Genomic DNA, 20577 nt, shown 5'->3' on the forward strand with positions numbered 1-20577 from the left:
ACCTAAAAGTCGCAGAAGGATTTAAAAATGCTTTTAGAAAGCTTTTTGTAGATCCTGAAATTGGGCTTCGGATTCGTGCACAATTTTCTCATTTTGTAGGATCAGAGGGTTGGGGTTGTGATATTGAGTGTATGCGGAACAAGAGCAGATTAAGTCCAATTGAGTAGTGGAACTTCTATGGTGGGGCACTTCCACATATCCAAAACTTGGCCATCAAGATCTTGTCACAGGTTGCTAGTTCTTCTTCAGCAGAAAGGAACTGGAGTACATACGGCTTCATCCATTTAGTGAGGCGAAACAGATTGGGCTCTAAGAAGGCTGAGGAACTAGTGTATGTTCATTCAAACCTTCGCCTTCTGTCACACAAGAGAGATGAATACAAATTTGGGCCCACCAAATTATGGGACGTGGAACCAGAGTTGCCTAACTTGGATATGACATTGAATGCCATGTCTCATATGAACTTGTTTGATTCGGAGCCATCACCGGAAATAGGTGGATCTTCAAGTGGACATGGCAGCAATGTTCCCAGTGCCACTTCTAGAGAGGATGTGGAAGTGGAACATTATAGTGGCATGAATGAAGACATATTTGATGATATGTAAATGTAATTTATGATGGTGTTTTAACTTTTAACTTTTAAACTTTTGAACAACCATATGAATTATGAGTAATGATAGTAGACTGCCAGTCATAGTTCATTTTGTACTTTGTACTATGTAGTAATTAGTATGCATTATTAATTTTGGTAATGATGGTGTTTGTGTAACTTGTCATGTTGATAACTTGATGTTTGAAATTTGAAACAAAAACTTGATGATATGTTGAAACTTGAAACTTGAATCATGAATGTTATAATAATCGTTAATGATGATGGCAATGTTGAATGTTTATGCCATATGTTGAAACTTGAATTGATGATGATGAATCATGAATCATGATAGATCATAGATGATAATCTAAATTCTTAAATATGAATGGTAATATGAATTTTTTATTTTTAATATATATATATATATTAATTATGTGTCGTTTCCTGCTGTATCATATCCAGATTTTATGAAAATTTGCCGTATCCGTTTCAAACCCCGTACTCGTATCCGTTCCCATATCCGTTTTCTGGTAACTTAGGGTAAAACTCACTCAAATTTTCCACCAGTATTTTCTCTGTAAAGGATTGCTAGATGAGCATCCTAGATTTGTATTCAGATATTTCTCCTGCATAATAATAAACCCTCAGAACCGCTGCACAGGTTTTCCCGCATTGGGTTTTTCCAGGGACTATTGTGTCCAAAAATAAGTGTCCTATGTATCTTGTTCTTTTCTCTGTTTCCTTGTTTCATGTAATCAAATTTAAGTAGTGTAGGCTGCAGAAGTAATTTGCTTCAGTATTCAGAAAAATAACTTGATAATGTATTAAAATCAAGTAGGTGAAGTAGATTCAGATTTGCTACAATAGGGGTTCCTTGAGGATTAGGAATTTTTACAATCCTTAAACCACCACCTTATGTGAACATTTCAGAGAGCACATTCAGCCTAGTGCTGCCATGCATTTTTGCACATTTTGTATTACAACTCTCTTCTTGGACTCATACATACCCCTTTGGATTAAGAGGGGGATGTTGGACACCTAATCCTCTAAGGGTTGGTGTGGAATGTAAATAGTCAAAGGGAGTCCAAGAGATCACTTGGTAAATGGAAACCAAGGGTCATCAGAATGTATTATAAAAGTATATCATGTGAATAATAGACGCAATTGAATGCTTATCCTTCATATTTTGTCCCTACCATCATTGTGTTTAACAATAATATTAAAACCCTCGGTTGCTGCACCGGTTTCCCGAGTTGGGTTTTTCCAGGGACTTAGTCCAAAAATAACTGTGTATTTGTGTGTGTGTGTGCATCTATTCTTCCAACATTTTTATTTCTTCCGCAATATTTGTTTTTTGAAGGTTGTAGTGTATTTGTTTCAATATTCATCGTAGCACACAACAAAATATTTTGTTTAATTAATTAACAAATAGAAGAAATAACATTAGCTTTTGCAATAGGATTTGGAGTTAGCCGAGTTTTCACATGGTATTGGAGTGCAGATAAAAGCCGGGGAGCTCAGTTGCAGAAGGGAAGAGGAATTTCGTAGCTTTGCATAAGTAACAGTTTGAAATCCTCAGAGGCATCGCAATCCCTTGACCAGGAGGGTCAGTTTTTGAGGAAAAGTTTATTTCTCTGAGAGAGTCGACAAAGAATAAATTTTCCAGATCAAATACTACCAGAGGCAGAGATAGAAGTAGTAATTACCTTGCAGAGCAGATATTCAGCTGGGACACAGTTATTTTGCAGCAGTTTGCTGGTGCAAAATGGCATCAAGAGGAAGGAAGAGCACACACTAAGGGAATTCTTTCCTCAGAGAACTTATAGTCCAATAGTTTGATTTCTCACTGCAGAGCAGCAGTAGTTAGGAGCACATTTGCGCACTCCAACAGGGAGTGCGTAGAGCCAGTCAACAACTGCGCAGAGGAGAAGAGGAGGAGTTCGAATTTTTGCAGAGATGGCATCAACAGGGCTGAGAGATCGGGATCTGTTGGACGGAGCCTCCAACTATGTTATTTGGAAGGCAAGAATTTCCTGTCTTCTAGATGAATATGATCTCAAGACCTACATTGATAACATGGTAGCTATTCCCCATGATCCAGATCAGAAGAAGCCCTACAAGAAGGAGATGGGAAAAAAGAAGAGGTTGATTCTCGATGGGGTTCGAGATCATGTGGTGTCTCACATAGCTGGAAAAGATATTTCCAAGGAGATGTAGGAAGCTCTTGCTATGCCATACCAAGGATCTTCCGAGCAACAAAAGATGTATCTTGAGGAGAACCTGAGATGTACCAGGATGCAGAAAGGGGAGCACATAGACCCTTTCCTCACTAGGCTTCAGGATGTCTGAGACTAGCTGTTTGCAGTAGGATCAGCGCCCCAACCTATAAAATTGGTGTAGTTAGCTCTGAACAATGTTTCCAAAGGCTGGCAAGTCTTCGTCCAGAGTATTCTGGGCAGAGACAAGTTGCCAAAGTGGGATCGAATGTGGGTTGATCTGCAGTAGGAGGAGATGAGGCAAGATTTGGTGAAGAGCACCATCAATGGCAGCAACAGTAGCAGTGGGACGAAGCAAGTGAAGGAAGAAGAGAATGTGGCCCTCGCATCAAAGGGGCAGCAGGAGCGGCGAAGGAAGAAGGACCTTTCCAAGGTCAAATGCTTCAGATGTGGTGAACTTGGTCACTACAGCACTCAATGTCATCTCAGAAAGAAGGACAAAGAGGAGGTCCACCTCATGAATCAACACCTTGCTATGGGAGCCCATAGCACGCAGTAGCGGGATGGACTAGTGGTAGTTGATGCAGTCAGATGCTAGAGTGATAGATACAGTAGCTAGTAGCAGTCTAAGACTGAGCAACGTAGAGCAGAGTTGGCAGTAGTGCAGTTGGCACAGTGCAAAGTCAACAACAAGGCAGAGGCTTCAGTGACAATGCAGAATCTAGCAGCAGTCAGCACTCTGGTGACAACTGCTTCACACTAACCACAGTTGGTTCAATGTGTTGGATATTTCTTAGCTGAAGATGTTGCGATTGCAGTAGCAGCAGATGAGAGGGAGTTACAGTGCAGATGCAATAGTTGACAACAGTTTAGCAGGTTCGGCGGTAGCACAAATGTAGCTCATATCAGAGTTGTGCAGTTGTGATGGGCAGAGCAGCCATACATCAGCAGCGTGACAGGAGGTGGTGCAAAGACAGGGTGTTGTTTCAGTGGGTTGCAGTGCCATAACACATTCCTCACTAAGAGGGAGTGTTAGTTTTTGTAGCATCGGATGTGTTCTAGCCTTGAAATTTTTAAGAGAATCTAGAATACATGAGATTTCCAAAACCCAAAAATCGTTTCTGGAAATTCCACCTAGAGATGACTTAATTAAAATAATTAATCGTTTTTTAATGTTTTCTAAGTCTAAACTTAGGAAATATGAGTAATTAAAGGGTATTAATTAAGTCATGGTGAGAATCTTCTAGAAAAAGGCTCAGATCAAGTTCTAGTTAATCTTAGCCATCGATTAAGTTTTAATCGTGGTCGTTGATGTCTCAACAAATGATTATAAGAAGAAACTCGATGGGGCTTGGAGATAACACACTAGCAGTTCGATTTCCAGAGTAGCAGCACTGAGTTTCCGGAGAGAGAGCTTGTGAGCTTGAAGCAGTAAGAGAGGGTCAGGGATAGTGAGGCCGGAGTGAGATTTTCCAGTTCCGATGAGTGCATTGCAGAGAGGCAGTGAGTGCCACAGAGAGGCAGCGCAATGCTTCAGAGGGGATTTCGTATTTTGCTAGGGAGAAGCAGTGATTCCGAGCCAGAATCTGGAGAGAGAGTCTGGAGGCCAAGAGAGTCCATCTTCCAGACAACAGCTGATCAAATAGCAAGAGGGAAGCAGTTCCCAGTTGTGGGACGCAGTGACTGCGAAGAGGCAACAGAGAGCAGCTCAACTTGAGCCAAGGTCAGTGTCGAATCACCTGTGGGGGTGAGATTTTCTCAGTAGATTTATTGTTAGTCATTTCTCTGTATGGATTGCTAGATTTGAGCATCCATAGTCTTGTACTCAGATTTACTACTGCATAATCTTAAAGCCCTTAGTTGTTGCACCAGTTTTCCCGATTTGGGTTTTTCTGGGGACTTAGTCCAAAAATAATTGTCTATTTGTGTGTGTGTGCATCTATTCTTCTAGCATTTTTATTCTTTCCGCAGTATTTGTTTTATGAAGTCTGCAGTGTATTTGTTTCAATATTTGTCGTATCACACAACAAATAATTTGTTTAATTAAATTAACAAATAGAATAAATAACATCAGTTGCTGCAATATTATGGGGAGGTTTCCATAATTTTTATATCTAACCATATTTTAATAGATATATATATATATATATATATTAACAAAATTAAACCCCCCATTCAAGAGACGGTGTTGACACTTGACTTGTAGCCCTCTGAGGCTAGAATTAGTCAATTTCATCTAATGACTCTGTAATTAAATCAAATCAACTACCACCAAGTCTTCCTTGGTACCTGTAATCTGATTCCTAAGTGAGTTTACACCATTCATGTCATTGGGGATTTTATCAAACAGTTGATTAACAACATGTAATCCTTCAATCCGGCCCCCAAATTCGACCCAACCAAGCTCGAAACCATCAAATTTTGACCCATAACTTCCTCAAATTCTGCTAATTATTCCTTGATGGCATTTGCTCTGAAAAAATATCAGATTTATGTTACAACATATACCTTTTCATCAAGCATGTGATAGACATTTTGTAAATTTCGCCCCAATTCAAACCTAGTGTTGTAATTGGGCTTTGTTACCATTTGAAATGTCCCCAGCCTCCAACCAGGCAACATTGTGTTTCCACAACTTGAATTCCATCACTTAATTTTACTGATATTCCTATGGAAGCTTATTTAGTCCATGATTTTCAGTGACAAACCCCAACCCATAGCCAAAGCCCTTAAATCCTAGATAGTAACCCTAACTCGAATCCATTAAAATTAAAATTACAATTAACCATTATAATTAATTGCAAACCCAATACACAACCCGTAATTATGATGCACATTGGAATTAATAAATAATTAATTACATTATTATGACCCCCTGAATCTAGGGTTCCCATGCATAATTCGATAAATCAAGAAAACATTAACCAAAATACTTTGCATCAACCAAAGTAACCTTTTATTCACGAATTACCCAACAATATACATATAGAAGTACAAACTCAAACAGAAGCATAAAAACATACATCGACGCACGCACACACACACACACACATATATATATAGAAGTACAAACTCAAGCATAAACATAAAAACACAGAAATATATACTCAAACACATAAATGCACACCATTATTCAGAACCCCGATTCTAGGGTTGCAAAACAAAAAATCAATATTCGACACAATATATTTGAATAAAGCACTTATGTGTGTAAGAATACTGACTAGTTATGGGCTCTCCGCATTCCGCCCTGCCATAGTTCGCGTGGTTCATCAATTTCAACCACGGATCACCCCTGAGCTAGGGTTGCAACTCCACGGGTAATAATAACTGAAAAACATCCAAGCACCATGGCCAAGGTGCCAACCCAACAGTCATGCTATGGAAGGTTCTAAGCACCCTCCAGACTAACTACCAAGGTGCCAACCCATATCCATGTCACTCCAGGGTTCCAAGCACCCTCCAGGCCATAAAACCGACACAACTTTGTTTGCCTTGAACCTACACCCAAATGATGCCTTACAAAGCAACCAGGAACATCGTAGTTGCTTCCCTCGAACTTGCGTCCAAGTGGCGCCTTATGGCCAACCAGGAACATCTCAGTTGCTTCCCCCAAAACTGCACCCAAGTGGCGCCTTACAACCATCCAGGAACATTTCAGCTACTTCGCTCGAACTTGCGCCCAAGTGGTACATCCTTCCCCAGGACCCCATAATCACTTTGCAATTCCCACCTTCTAGGGCGCCTTAAAGCCAACCAGGAAGTCTTGAACTATAATCGTCATCATAATGATAATGAGTCATCCCCATAATGCTAGGGGTAAGTATTTATATATACTTTTGCCATTGCATGGGTCTCTCTGCCATGTGGTGCTCCTGAAGCCACGTGGGCGCCAGGTGCCCTTTTCCCCAATTTTTTGGCAAACACACTATTGCCTATCTCTATGGATTTGCACGCCCCCATACTCTTACCATGGAGTAGGTTCTGCAACCAGTTTCTTTTATTATTATCAAAATAGTTACAAATACATTGTATTACAATCCAGGCCCTCTGGCCACTTAACCAAGGTTGACACCTATGCCTAGGCACATTGGCCCCACAATATATAACATATCCATATGGGCACTCAGGCCGCATATCATAAACACATAGGCACGCATGCCTGTAGTATACATCCAATTCACCAGCCTAATAATAAGTACTTATATTAACATTGTGTACAGGTGTGGGGTATTGCAACAAAATTTCAATTTATTGTTCAAGTCTTTGGACTTTCATATCTAGTTATTTCCTTAGTACTAATCTGATTCTAGAATAATGAATGATGAATTTAAATCAATGTATACAATATTTTACTATTTCTATTGCATTAAACATTTATGATGTATGAATCATTGTATTTCATTATTGAATTTGAATTTGAATCTTGTTCATAATATATATATATATATATATATATATAGACACACTCACACTCTGATGTCCCCCCATTCACCTAAACTTCCCTAAATTTTGGGCGTCCAGGGAAACATCCCCTTACTTGTCTCCCCATTCCCACACCCCTCCATCTTGGAAACTTGGTGGAACATTGATTTATTTGGCCATGTTGACAACATATTTCCCATATGAATATTAATAACAAGAATTTTAGGATGTAATATTTACTTGGTCAAATATATAAGTGGTCATTTGTTAATTCCCTTAGTGGTTGACTTGTGGTCTCAAAAGTTGTCTTATCACACCCCCTTTCTTTAAGGGGATGCGCTAGTGTCATGATGGTAATCTTGACTTGGTGCCATGTTAATGATCCTCTAGTCATTGACATGTGGTTGCATTGACTAAGTCACATAGTTCATGGTTGTGTTCATGTTTGATGGCCATGAAGTTAGGAAGAAAATCGTTAATGCCAAATGATGTGATAAAATTTGGGACAAAGTCCAGCTGTAAGTTTGAGGAAATATAATTCTACGTTTGAATTTAAATGAGTTTGATCACTGAAAAACTCAAATGAATTTAATCACTATATTTAAATGAACTTATTCGGCTACCCTTGAATTTTTTCTAATTTTGAATATCATGGATTAATTTTTAAATTCGCTGAATGCAGTGACTTATTCTGCGTGTTAGTGTTTCTTTAGTGTTAGGGTCAAGCCTCTTCCTTTGTAGGTTAGCATTTATGGCGAAGCCAACCTATGATTATTTCCCACTCGTAACATTGATGTATATGAGGTGTCTAGAAACCATTTTGATCATAAAGTCATCATGTCATGTATGATTATTTCCCGCTCTTAACATCGATGTATATGAGGTGTCTAGAAACCATTTTGATCATAAAGTCACCATGTCATGTAATCATTTGTCCACCTAATGTAATTTCCTGGGTTACTTTGAAATGATGAATGTTAGGGTGCAATGACACCTACATTTATAGAGTTATGGGTTTACTCTTGATTATTATATGTGAGAGTTGTTGATTTCAATAGCATCGGATGTGCTCTTGCCTCGATATTTTGTAGTGAGGCTAAGACACATGCATTCTCCAATGCCCAGAAATCATTTGGGAAAATTCCACCTAGAGATGATTTAATTAAAATAATTAACTTTTTTTAAATGGTTCCCTAAGTCTAAACTTAGGAAATATGCTTAATTAAAGAGTATTAATTAAATTTGGTGTGTATCTTCTAGAATAAGACAAGGATCAACTCTCAGTTAATCTTAGCCTTTGATTATGTTTTAATCTTGGCCATTGGTGCTCGAACGAGATATTATAAGAAGGACCTTGATGGGCACTTGGAGAACACATCGAATGAGAGATCAGAGATCAAATTTCTCAAGAGTAGCAACATTGAGTTGCCGGAGTGAGATCCAGTGATCTTCTTGTAGTGAGGGGCAAGGATAGTAGTTCGAAGGAGATTTTTCCAGATCCGGAGAATGCAAAGTAGAGAGGGCATAGAGCAGTTCAGTGAGACAATGTAGTACTACACAAAGGCAACACAGAGCTTCAGAGGGAGTTTGAAATCCAAATGGGAGAGTCGAGATCCAGTGCCAGAAGCCTGGGTGTGAGACCGGAGGGCCAGAAGGTCGAATTTCCAAATAGCAGGAGATCAGCAGAGAAGTGACGCAGAGCCTAGCTAGTGTGGTGCAGATTTGCGTAGGACTGACATAGAAGCTACGCAGAGGCAACGTGGGGCCCGCCAACCAACCCCTAATTAGGGTCAAGTCTGTCGTATCAATGTGTAATTTTAATCACTAACTCTTTGCCAGCTTTTCTTTATATCGGATAGCCAGTTTGGGCATCCAACGATTTGTACTTAGAAACTACTGCTTAATAATAAAACCCTCGGCAGCTGTACCGATTTTCCCACATTGGGTTTTTCGAGGACATTGTCCAAAAACAACTGTATAAATGTGTGTGTTTATTTCTCTCCAGTGCTATATTTAGTTTATGCAGTATTTATTTTGTGTAGGTTGCAGTGTATGTATTTCGATATTTGTTGTAGAAAACTAAAAGTAATTTGCTTAAGGATTTAACAAATAGGAGAAATATCATCAGTTTGTTGCAGAAGGAATCAGGTCACCGATTTTTCACATTGTAGAAGAGCTCAGTTGCAGAAAGAAAGAGGGAATTCGAAATTACTACAAAGGCAGAAATTCAAAATTCCAGAGGCAGCACAGTCCTTGGGCCAAGAAGGTCAAAGCTTTGAGTGAGATCGATTTCTCTACGTGAGTCAACAGAGAAATTTGATTCTCCAGATTGAAGCTTTCCAAAGGCAGAAGGAAGCAGTGTATTTTTCCTTGCAGAGCATATCTTCAGTAGGGACGCAGTTATTTTGCAGCAGTTGCTGGCAGAATAGCATCAGGAGGAGCAAAATTGGGAGCAGCGACTGCAGCAATGTCGGCAGCAGCAGTGACAATAGTTTCTGGATCAAAGAAGGACAGCTATTGCTAGGGGAATTGTTGTCTTTGCCAAATTTTCCGCAGTGATGAAGGCTGCACGAGGATGCAAAAAGGGGAGTGTGTGGATCCCTTCCTTACAAGGCTTCAGGATGTCTAAGACCAGCTTGCTTTAGTAGGTACAGCACCCCAACCCTCAGAGTTTGTACGATTAGCGCTGGATAGCATTTCAAAGGATTGGCAAGTTTTCGTCAAGAGCATCTTAGGCAAAGAAAAACTGCCAGATTGGGAATGTGTGTAGGTTGATCTGCAACAAGAGGAGATGAGGCGTGATTTGGTGAAGGCCACAATCAGTGGCAGTGGGATGAAAGTAATGAAGGAAGAGGAAGATGTGTCCCTTGCGTCAAAGGGGTAGCAGGAGCAGCACAGAATAAAGGACATTTTGAAGATCAAGTGCTTGAGGTGTGGCTAGCTAGGCCACTACAGCGCTCAATGTCCTCTCAGAAAGAAGGACAAAGAGGAGAAGCAGGATCAGCAAGATGCATTCGTTGAGATTGACAGGTTATCCTCCAGACTGGAGGAAGAGTTTGCCATGATTTTCCTAGCAAAATATTGAGGCAAGAGCACATCCGATGCTACTGAAATCAACAACTCTCACATATAATAATCTTGGATCAAGACCTTGCTACAGGAGCCCATATTCGGCAGTAGCAAGATGAACCAGTGACAGTTGGTGCAGTCAGGTGCCAGAGTGACAAATGCAGTAGCTAGTAGCGGTCGGATTCTGAACAGCGCAGAGCAGAGTTGGCAGTTGTGCAGTTGACACAAATCAGAGTTAGCAACAACGCAGAGGTTTCAGTGACAGCGCAAAGGCTAGTAGTGGCCAGAATTCGGACGACAATTACATCATACTGAACACAGTTGGTTCAGTATTTTGGATGCTCTTCCGTTGCAGTTGCGGCAGCAACAGTTAGAGAGGGTTGCAATGCAGATGCAGTGTTGGAAGCAGTTCAACAGGGCCAACAACAATGGAAATGTAACTCATATCAGAGTTGCGCAGTAGTTGGTGTGCAGTAGATCCATACATGAGGAGCGCAACAGGAGATGGTGCAGAGACAGAGTGATGCTTCTGTGGGTTGCAACACTAGAGCACATTCCTCGCTAAGAGGGAGTGTTGATTTTTGTAGCATCGGATGTGCTCTTGCCTCGAGATTTGTAGAGATGCTAAGACATGTGCATTCTCCAATACCAAGAAATTGTTTGGGAAAATTCCACCTAGAGATGATTTAATTAAAATAATTAACTTTTTTTAAATGGTTCCCTAAGTCTAAACCTAATCTGGTTAATTAAAGGGTATTAATTAAATCTGGTGTGTATCTTTTAGAAGAAGATGAGGATCAACTCCCAGTTAATCGTAGCCTTTGATTATGTTTTAATCTTGGCCGATGGTGCTCCAACGAGAGATTATAAGAAGGAGCTTGATGGGCACTTGGAGAACACATCAAATGAGAGATCGAATTTCTCAAGAGTAGCAGCGTTGAGTTGTTGGAGTGAGATCGAGTGATCTTCTTACAGTGAGGGGCAGGGATAGTAGTCTGAAGGAGAGTTTTCCAGAGTTGGAGAGTGCAAAGCAGAGAGGGCATAGAACAATTCAGTGAGGCAGCGCAGAGCTTCAGAGGGAGTTCGAAATCCAGCTAGGAGAGTCGAGATCCAGTGCCAGAAGCCGAGGTGTGAGACCAGAGGGGCAGAAAGTAGAATTTCCAGATAGTAGGAGATCAGCAGAGAAGGTGACGTATATCCCAGCTAGTATGATGCAGATCTGTGTAGGATGGATGCGGAGGCAGCGTGGGGCCTGCCAGCCAGCTCCTTCTCAGTGTCGGATCTCCCGAATCAATGTGAGATTTTTCTCACTAACTCTTTGCCAATTTTTCTCTGTATCAGATAGCAAGTTTGGGCATCCAATGATTTGTACTTAGAAACTACTGCTTAATAATAAAACCCTTAGTTGTTGCACCGGTTTTCCCACATTGGGTTTTTCCGGGGACATTGTCTAAAAACAATTGTGTAAATGTGTGTGTGTTTATTTCTCTCCAGTGTTGTATTTAGTTTCCACAATATTTATTTTGTGTAGGATGCAGTGTATGTATTTCGATATTTGTTGTAGAAAAATACAAGTAATTTGTTTAAGGAATTTAACAAATAGGAGAAATATCATCAATTTGCTGCAGTGGGAATCAGGTCACAAATTTTTCACATGGTAAGGACACACAAATTGTGAGCAGAAGAGCTCAATTGCAGAAAGGAAGAGGGAGTTCAAAATTATTGCAGAGGCATAAGTTTGAAACCCCGAGGCAATGCAGTCCTTGGGCCAAGAAGGTCGAAGGTTTGGGTGAGATCGATTTCTTTGAGGCGACAGAGAAATTCGATTCTCCAGATCGAGCTTTCTAGAGGCAAAAGGGAGAAACGTATTTTTCTTTGCAGAGCAGATCTTCAACTAGGATGCAGTTATTTTGCAGCAATTACTGGAAGAATAGCGTCAGGAGGATGAAAATTGGGAGCAGCAGCCATAGCAATGTCGACAGCAACAACGGTAGCAGTTTCTGGATCAAAGGAGGGAAGTTATTGCTGGGGGAATTGTTTTCTTTGCCAAATTTGCCACAGTGATGAAGGTTGCACGAGGATGCAAAAAGGGGAGCGTGTGGATCCCTTCCTTACGAGGCTTCAAGATGTCTAGGACCAGCTTGCTTCAGTAGGGACAACGCCCCAACTCTCAGAGTTTGTACGATTAGCGCTAAATAGCATTTCAGAAGATTGGCAAGTTTTCGTCCAAAGCATACTGGGCAAAGAACAACTGCCAGATTGGGAACGTGTGTGGACTGATCTGCACCAGGAGGAGATGAGGCGTGATCTAGTGAAGGCCACAATCAGTGGAAGTAGTAGCAGTTGGACAAAAGAAGTGAAGGAAGAGGAGGATGTGGCCCTTGCGTCAAAGGAGCAACAAGAGCAGTGTAGAATAAAAAGGGACATTTTGAAGATCAAGTGCTTCAGGTGTGGCGAGTTGGGCCACTACAACACTCAGTGTCCTCTCGGAAAGAAGGAAAAATAGGAGAGGCAGGATCAGCAAGATGCATCCATTTAGATCGACAGGTTGTCCTCTAGATTGGAGTAAGAGTTTGCCATGATTGTCAAGATGCCTCCATGGGTGAGGTGGGGCGATCTGGAGTTGTAGCCCCAAAGAGCTACAGGATGGCCAAGATCCTTGAGGAGTCCACCCTTGGATCAAGACCTTGCTACGGGAGCCCATAGTCAATAGTAGCAGGATGGAACAATGACAGTTGGTGCAGTCAGGTGCCAGAGTGACAAATGCAATAGCTAGTAGCTTTTAGATTCTAAACAGCATGGCACAGAGTTGGAAGTTGTGCAGTTGGCGCATAGCAAAGTCAACAGCAGCGCAGAGGCTAGCAGCAGTCAGAACTCAGACAACGGATGCATCATACTGAACACAGTTGGTTCAGTATTTTGGCTGCTTTTCCATTGCAATTGTTGCAGTTGCAGCAGCAGCAGTTAGAGAGGGTTGCAATGTAGATGCAGTGTTGGAAGCAGTTCAGTAGGGCCAACAACAATGCAAATGTAACTCATTCAGAGTTGCGCAGTAGTTGGTGGGCAGTAGAGTCATACATCAGCAGTGCAATAGGAGATGGTGTAGAGACAGAGTGATGCTTCAATGGGTTGCAACACTAGAGCACATTCCTCGCTAAGAGGGAGTTTTGATTTTTGTAGCATCAGATGTGCTCTTGCCTCGAGATTCGTAGAGATGCTAAGACATGTGCATTCTCCAATACCAAGAAAAAGTTTGGGAAAATTCCACCTAGAGATGGTTTAATTAAAATAATTAACTCTTTTTAAATGGTTCCCTAAGTGTAAACTTAGGAAATCTAGTTAATTAAAGGGTATTAACTAAATCTGGTGTGTATCTTCTAGAAGAAGAGAAGGATAAACTCCCAGTTAATATTATCCTTTGATTATGTCTAATCTTTGCCATTGGTGCTCCAACAAAAGATTATAAGAAGGAGCTTGATGGGCATTTCTAGAACACATTGAATGAGAGATCAGAGATCGAATTTCTCAAGAGTAGCAGCATTGAGTTGTCGGAGTGAGATCGAGTGATCTTCTTGCAGTGAGGGGCACAGATAGTAGTCCAGAGGAGAGTTTTCCAGATCCGAAGAGTGCAAAGAAGAGAGGGCATAGACCAGTTCAGTGAGGCAGCGTAGTGCCACATAGAGGCAAACCAAAGCTTTAGAGGGAGTTTGAAATCCCACTAGGAGAGTCGAGATCCAGTGCCGGAAGCCGTGTGACACTAGAGGGCTAGAAGGTCGAATTTCCAAATAGCAGGAGATCAGCAGAGAAGGTGACACAGAGCCCAACCAATGTGACACAGATCTGTGTAGGATTGATGCAAATGCTGTGCAGAGGTAGCGTGGAGCCTGCTACCAGCCCTTGATTAGTGTCAGATCTCCTGAATCAGTGTGATATTTTTCTCACTAACTCTTTGCCATTTTTTCTCTGCATCGGATAGCCAGTTTGGGCATCCAACGATTTGTACTCAAAAACCAGTGTTTAATAATAAAATCCTCAGCTGCTGCACCAGTTTTCCCACATTGGGTTTTTCCGGGGACATTGTCCAAAAACCACTGTGTAAATGTGTGTGTGTTTATTTCTCTCCAGTGTTGTATTTAGTTTCCACAGTGTTTATTTTGTGTAGGCTGCAGAGTATGTATTTTGATATTTGTTGTCGAAAACTGCAAGTAATTTGTTTAAGGAATTCAACAAATAGGAGAAATATCATCAGTTTGCTGCAGTAGGAATCGGGTCACCGATTTTTCACAAGACTTACTACAATTCTAATACCTCTTTGTCTGTCTCTTTGTTTTGGTTTTGTCATTTAAACTTCACTCCTAATGTATTCTCATTGTTATCTTTCTTCATGTCCTGTAAGTCTAGTCCCAGTGCAGATTGAAGAACTAGATCTCAGTTGTATGTGATTGCCTCTATGTATCTGAATCTTATCAGACATAAAATAATCTTGAAGACAGTCTCAATATGCAGAGGATTAACTCTAAAGTTAAAACATCTTCTGTACAACTATTGTAGGGACTTTCTACTTGTAATGAACAATCTGGACTATTGTAATTGTCAATATTTCAGAATGTTCCTCATTTGAAGGCAGTACACTTGGTTCACAAATTTATGATCGATATATAGAGATGCTGCATTTAAATTTCACATTGACCTGAACAACAGCATTTCTGGTGCCATTTTTTTATAAAATGAAGCCAATAGCACTTATTCTTGAGAACTAAAATGGGTTGGATTAAAGTACAATTTGGTCACGGAGTGGACATTAGGTCTTCATCATGCTTCCATGTTTTAAATATGTACATTTTCCTAAGCACAAGATGAAATTTAAGGGAAGATGATCTCTAAAATTAGTGGAACCAGATGAGACTTATAGGAATATGCAGGCGAGAATGGGAAGGATTGAATTACAGTCTGGTCACTAAGTCGAAGGTAGGTTTTCTGCATGCTTCCAGGTTCTAGATACGTACTCTTTTCTGAGCACAAGATGAAAGTTAAGAGAAGATGCTCATTAAAATTAGTGGAATCTGATGAGATGTCTAGGAATATGCAGGTGGGGATGGGATGGATTGACTTATACCCTGGTCACTAATTGGAAGCTAGGTTCCTCCCCATGCTTCCAGGTTATAAATATGTAGCCTATTCTGAGCACAAGAAGAAAAAGGGTATTTAAAATTTATGTTCTACATACATACATACATAGATAAGGGAAGATGCTCATTGTGATTAATGCAATCCATGACAATATGTAGAGATTTGGTTCGCTCATACCATTTTGATTCCATTTACGTGCAACATCCAGATATTGAATAGCATCCTTTTGCAAAGATGGATTTAAAAATGTACCTCCAATGGAGTCATAAACAGATACAAGGTACAACATATATATTATGGTAGCCAATGAGAGTAACTGGCCCAGAAAATGCCGTTTGAATAATTTTTTTGGCTGTAGTCAGCAGCACTGTAGCAATGAGATGGCTCTTTTAGACTTCAATTAGTCGACTTGCAGTTTCTCCTTTTTCAAGTTAGCTCAGTGGATTACCGATTTACATTTCGTTTAGCATTATGATGTTGATATTTGGTGCCTTGGCATTTTTTTCTTCTTTCTTAATGATTATCAGCCATAGCCCTTGGACCAGATTTCTATCTGTTGGTTTGTTACCTTGTTTTGGTTCTATCATTTTTCTATCTTTGCGAACATGGTTATTATGGTATATACTTAATGGTTTGAAATGCGTGATTGAGTTTGCTTTACTGCGAAATTCTTAAAAACTTGCGACTACATCCTGCCTATATTTTTCCCTGCTCCTCAGAGAGTGGCCAAAACTCAATATGTAAGCTAACTGCATTCAGTGAGTGTACCTCAAAAGTAAAGAAAAAGCACATACAAATATAACTTGAATTGTTATGATGCTTTCTATTGCCAACAAATAAAGAAGTGATCCAGCTAATTCATAGCACAAATTCCACCTGCCATGATGTTTCTGAAGACAGCCATCCAGTACTGTTTAATGACATGCTATGTTTGTGTTTATGATTACAGTGTGCCTGTTTACTTAACCATCTCTTAATTGATGAACAAGCAGAGTAGCTTCTTGTCATTCGTAACTAATAGAATTGAACATGACATTTACCATGACCATTTTTTATAGATGATTCGAATTTAAATTGAATTCATATGCAGGATCATTAAGTGCCACTTTGTGAGGGACGTTCAAGCAATTCTAGGATTTATAATGAGTCCAGCATAGAAGCTTCCAGTCATAAAAATGGTGTCTCACACAGACTTCTGAGTACATTTTCAGAGTAAGCAATCAAATACAAAATTTTACTAGGAGAAATTATGCATGCCAGAGATCGCCTTAATTTGAAATTTAGAGCATCATCACTTTTGAGCAACAGGTCAGCTAAACCGTTTGATAGAATGTAGTTATCTTGTTTGTGCTGGCAATACAGCGCAGTGCCTATTTCATCAATGTAACAATTTTTTATTAACATGGGAAATAATGACTGTGCAGGTCAGCAGGATGAGAAGCATTCCCTCAGCTGAAACAAGAGTTGATAACTATGCTGCAATCGATGAACAGATCTATTTTACTGATGCAGAAAGCCGGCCAGCTGATGTAAGAAACTTGCTGGCTTCCAGGATTAGTGCGTCTGAAGAATTCATGGAATAGGACTTTTCATTGCGGAGTGGCTCAGAGCCACCAGCGCTTACAAAGATGGCCATTTGCAGCTTTCAGAGAGAAGCTTTTATTCCAAGGTCAACCAAAGTCAAAGATTCTGGAAATGAAAATGTAGATTTTGTTTGGAACAGCTTTTGCCTGGGGAACAAATTATATGCCTTCCATGCATCCATAGGTTTCACATTGGCTGTCTGACTGAAGGGCTTATAATTTGTGGAGAATGCCTATATTGCCGGGAAATTGTGCATTTGGCATCAGCGAGATCATGTAGGATAACTTGAGTTAGAGCATCATCCATTGTGACCACTTCTGTGAATAGGATAAATGTAACTAGGAAAAAAATTATTTCCAGGAAAGCAGTTATTTTTGGGAAGGTCAAAATCCCACTGAAGATTGAAGCCACGGCACCTTAAAAAATGAAACTCTTCTCTTCATGTTGTTTATCAAATCTGTGTATGTTAGGGTCAAATTTGAAGGTATGCAAAATTTTCGTAATTCCCATTTCTGCTGGAATACTATGAATACTTGACATACTCTTGGGTTCTCTCTAGTGGAGGTTAACATAATTTCTGTCTTATTCCAAAAATTTCACAGCAACAGGCTTTTCTGGAGAAGGATGTAGCACTATCATTTTTATTATAGAGTTACGAAAATGTAGTAAATAATAATGCAATGACCTTATTGTCAGCACTTTTTCTGACTTGAGGTCAAGGGTGATATTTTAGACTACAGACCTGTACTAGCTGATAAAGAGGTGTATGATTTATCATGCATTACTTTTAAGTTCAATGTATGATACACCTGCCAGCGTTTGACCTTAACCTACATATGACATCCACCATGAATTATAAAACTGTGCCTACCAATTCAGAATACTGTTTCTTTTTATCACAAGGTATGTTTGATTGTTGAACAACTCCCTCCTTTTAGTTTAGTCTATTTTGGACGCAGAAACACCTTGGGAGGTCTCATGTTTTTGCGTTTAGTAAAATGTAATTGTTTAAGAAATCTTTTGTGTTTTGTTTTTGGTAATTAGGAATGCTCAATAAGTAGTAAAACGAAGTAACTTGCATCTTCAACAATATCTAATCTCCTATGATACCAAAAGACCATGTAATGTTTTCTAGTTGAAATAAAATGCAAATGCCCGTGTGCTGTGATAAATAAAATAAATTATGACGGCCCAATTTTGTGTTGAATGGGCTATACGGTAGCCTTAGAGTAGAATATCTCTAAGGATATTAAACCACAGTTATAGAATAAGTTATAATATATATCCCATTTGGCGGAAGCAAAGGGTTAAACATAAATCTTAAGGCTATAAATAAGGCGAATAGGTGAATTTAATCTGGAAACCATTTATTTCACATTCAAGAGATGAATTCATAAGGAGTCAATGAGTTCTAAATAGGATCTCCAATAGCCAAAATCCCCGTTATAATATATATCCCATCTGGAGTAAGAAATGGGTTAAACATAAATCTTAAGGTTATAAATAAGGCCACTAGGTGAATTTAATCTGGAAACCATTTATTTCACATGCAAGAGATGAATCCATAAGGAGTCAATGAGTTCTAAATAGGACCTCTTGTTTTATAGGAGTTATGCGGGGATTTTGGTTATTGGAGGTAGCTGGTGGGAGACTAAACTGTGGTTGACTGGACGTCTAAGCTGCCCTTGGATATTATGGGTGTCTGTTGCCATTATGCCTTCTTTGGGAAGTCTTTGTCCTGCGTTGATTGTTTTAGTAATATGATATCAGACTACAAACTGTTTTTTGGTCAATATTTATGTATGTTCTTCTATACATGTTCAATTTTGGAGGTTCTCTATGTGGAATAACTAGCATTTAGTTGTTTTGGGTGCTGAACTAATTGCTGATAAGTATTCTCTAATCTGTTTGTTTAATTTACTGCTGTAATCAATGAAGTTACTGTTGTTGTGGAATCTACTTTCATCACAGTTTAATCTACTTTGTATATCACTGTTAAACTTGGCCTAACTACACCTTCTTTTGTAGTGCTATTTATCAGTTGCTCCTATAGTCTTACCATCTATGACGATGTGGACTCATGACAGTGGTATCAAATCCACTTTCTTGGTCTCGTGGGAGGAACACCAGTGATGACAGCCATGACAGACTTCTGTAGATGCAGAAAAGTTACAAAGGAGCGGTGGAGCCTCTGTTAGCCCTCATTGATTAATGTGCAAGCTTATTGGAATCTTATAATAAATAATCTTTTGAAATATAAGCATTTTAGAATTTGTTCAGCTATATTAAGAAGATCAAAGAAGGTGGTTTTTGGAGCTGAAGGTTTCTATAGAGGAGAATATTACTGTTAGAATGTCGATGCTAATTCCCATATTCATGATTCACTATGTGAGTCTAATGTAGATAAGGTAGCTTATGTGACAGAAGATTGTGGTTTCTATCATGGCTTTGAAATTAATGACTGAGGCCCACAAGATATCTTTGCTTCCAAGAGTGATATTGTAAGTTATTGTAGCTTTGGCTATGGAGAGTTCCATCCTGTACAATTATAGATTGCTTACAACCTGAAGACAATCCAACAGAATGACGATGATTTATGTTCACGAGGCAAGGATAATACGATGGGAGGAAGTCTCTGGTACAAGATCATTCTTGTTCAAAAAGCTTAGCTCTTTAAATGGAAAATGTTTTGAAAATTTACATGGCTAAACAATTTTATATATACACTATCTGAAAAATGCTCACTTGCTGAAAAATGGCCTCATGTACTGCGCATGCTTTAGTGATCACATGTCTACTATTATAAGGTGTCCTCGAAGATATCTGGATGGAGGTCGACCGAACTGCTAGCTGCAATAACAGGTGGTATTGTGAGGGACTTTATTGGATTTGACTATGTGACTAATGGCCTTTCCATCTGCAACATGCATTGGGTGGATGGTTGCGTTGATGGAGCTAAACTTTGCGGCTATCTAAGGGGCTATTATATGCTCTGGTGCTTCTTTGCCTTATCCAAGGTACTTATACAAAAGGAAACCGTAGTTATCCCCAAGGAACTGTTGTAGAGGAATGTCATTTTGCACTTTTTAAATACTTTTTCTGTCTTGGGAAGGTGGCCAATACAATTGCAACCCAATGTTCCTCAACTCAAGTGGAGGAAGTAGACATGGAACCCCACCTGGAGGTCTTATATTCTACCTAAAACCTGATTTTTCTCCTTGATAAAATAGATCTGAAATTTCTGTGGGCCATGATCAGAAAACTTTCTTACTGCCAAGAATAATTGATCATCCTGGAAGCAATGACAGCCAATAATAACCTTTAGTTTTGAATGGATGTGACATTAAATTGCTTCTATCAGTAAATGGAAAATAAGTTAAGGATGTTTTTAGTGAACTGCACACTACCATGAATAATTGATCATCCTGGAAGCGAAGTTAAGGATGTGTTTAGTGAACTGCAGACTGCCAAGAATAATTGACCATCCTGGAAACAATGGCAGCCAATAACCCTTAGTTTTGGATGGATGTGACATTAAATTGCTTTTTATCACAGTAAATG

The 20577-nt window shown here is 39.6% G+C and overlaps 1 long non-coding RNA gene across 14 annotated transcripts in view; it reads left to right on the plus strand.

The window, feature by feature from the left end:
* The window catches only part of LOC149235770 (uncharacterized), a 260006-nt gene extending 240361 nt beyond the window's left edge, over positions 1-19645 (plus strand). For 7 of the 14 annotated variants that reach the window (XR_016268327.1, XR_016268329.1, XR_016268328.1 and 4 more), the window contains 2 exons: positions 16523-16740; positions 16857-17851. This is a non-coding gene — a long non-coding RNA (uncharacterized LOC149235770). Of the gene's footprint in view, positions 1-16522; positions 16741-16856; positions 17852-19044 lie in introns of those variants that run through there. The other 7 variants (XR_016268319.1, XR_016268320.1, XR_016268317.1 and 4 more) reach the window with 4 other exon arrangements.
* The last annotated feature ends 932 nt before the right edge of the window (positions 19646-20577 follow it).

The sequence above is a fragment of the Pinus tabuliformis genome, chromosome 8 (genome assembly GCF_031772625.1).
Source record: "Pinus tabuliformis cultivar Carrire ecotype Pingquan chromosome 8, CPIR1, whole genome shotgun sequence".
NCBI lineage: Eukaryota > Viridiplantae > Streptophyta > Pinopsida > Pinales > Pinaceae > Pinus > Pinus tabuliformis.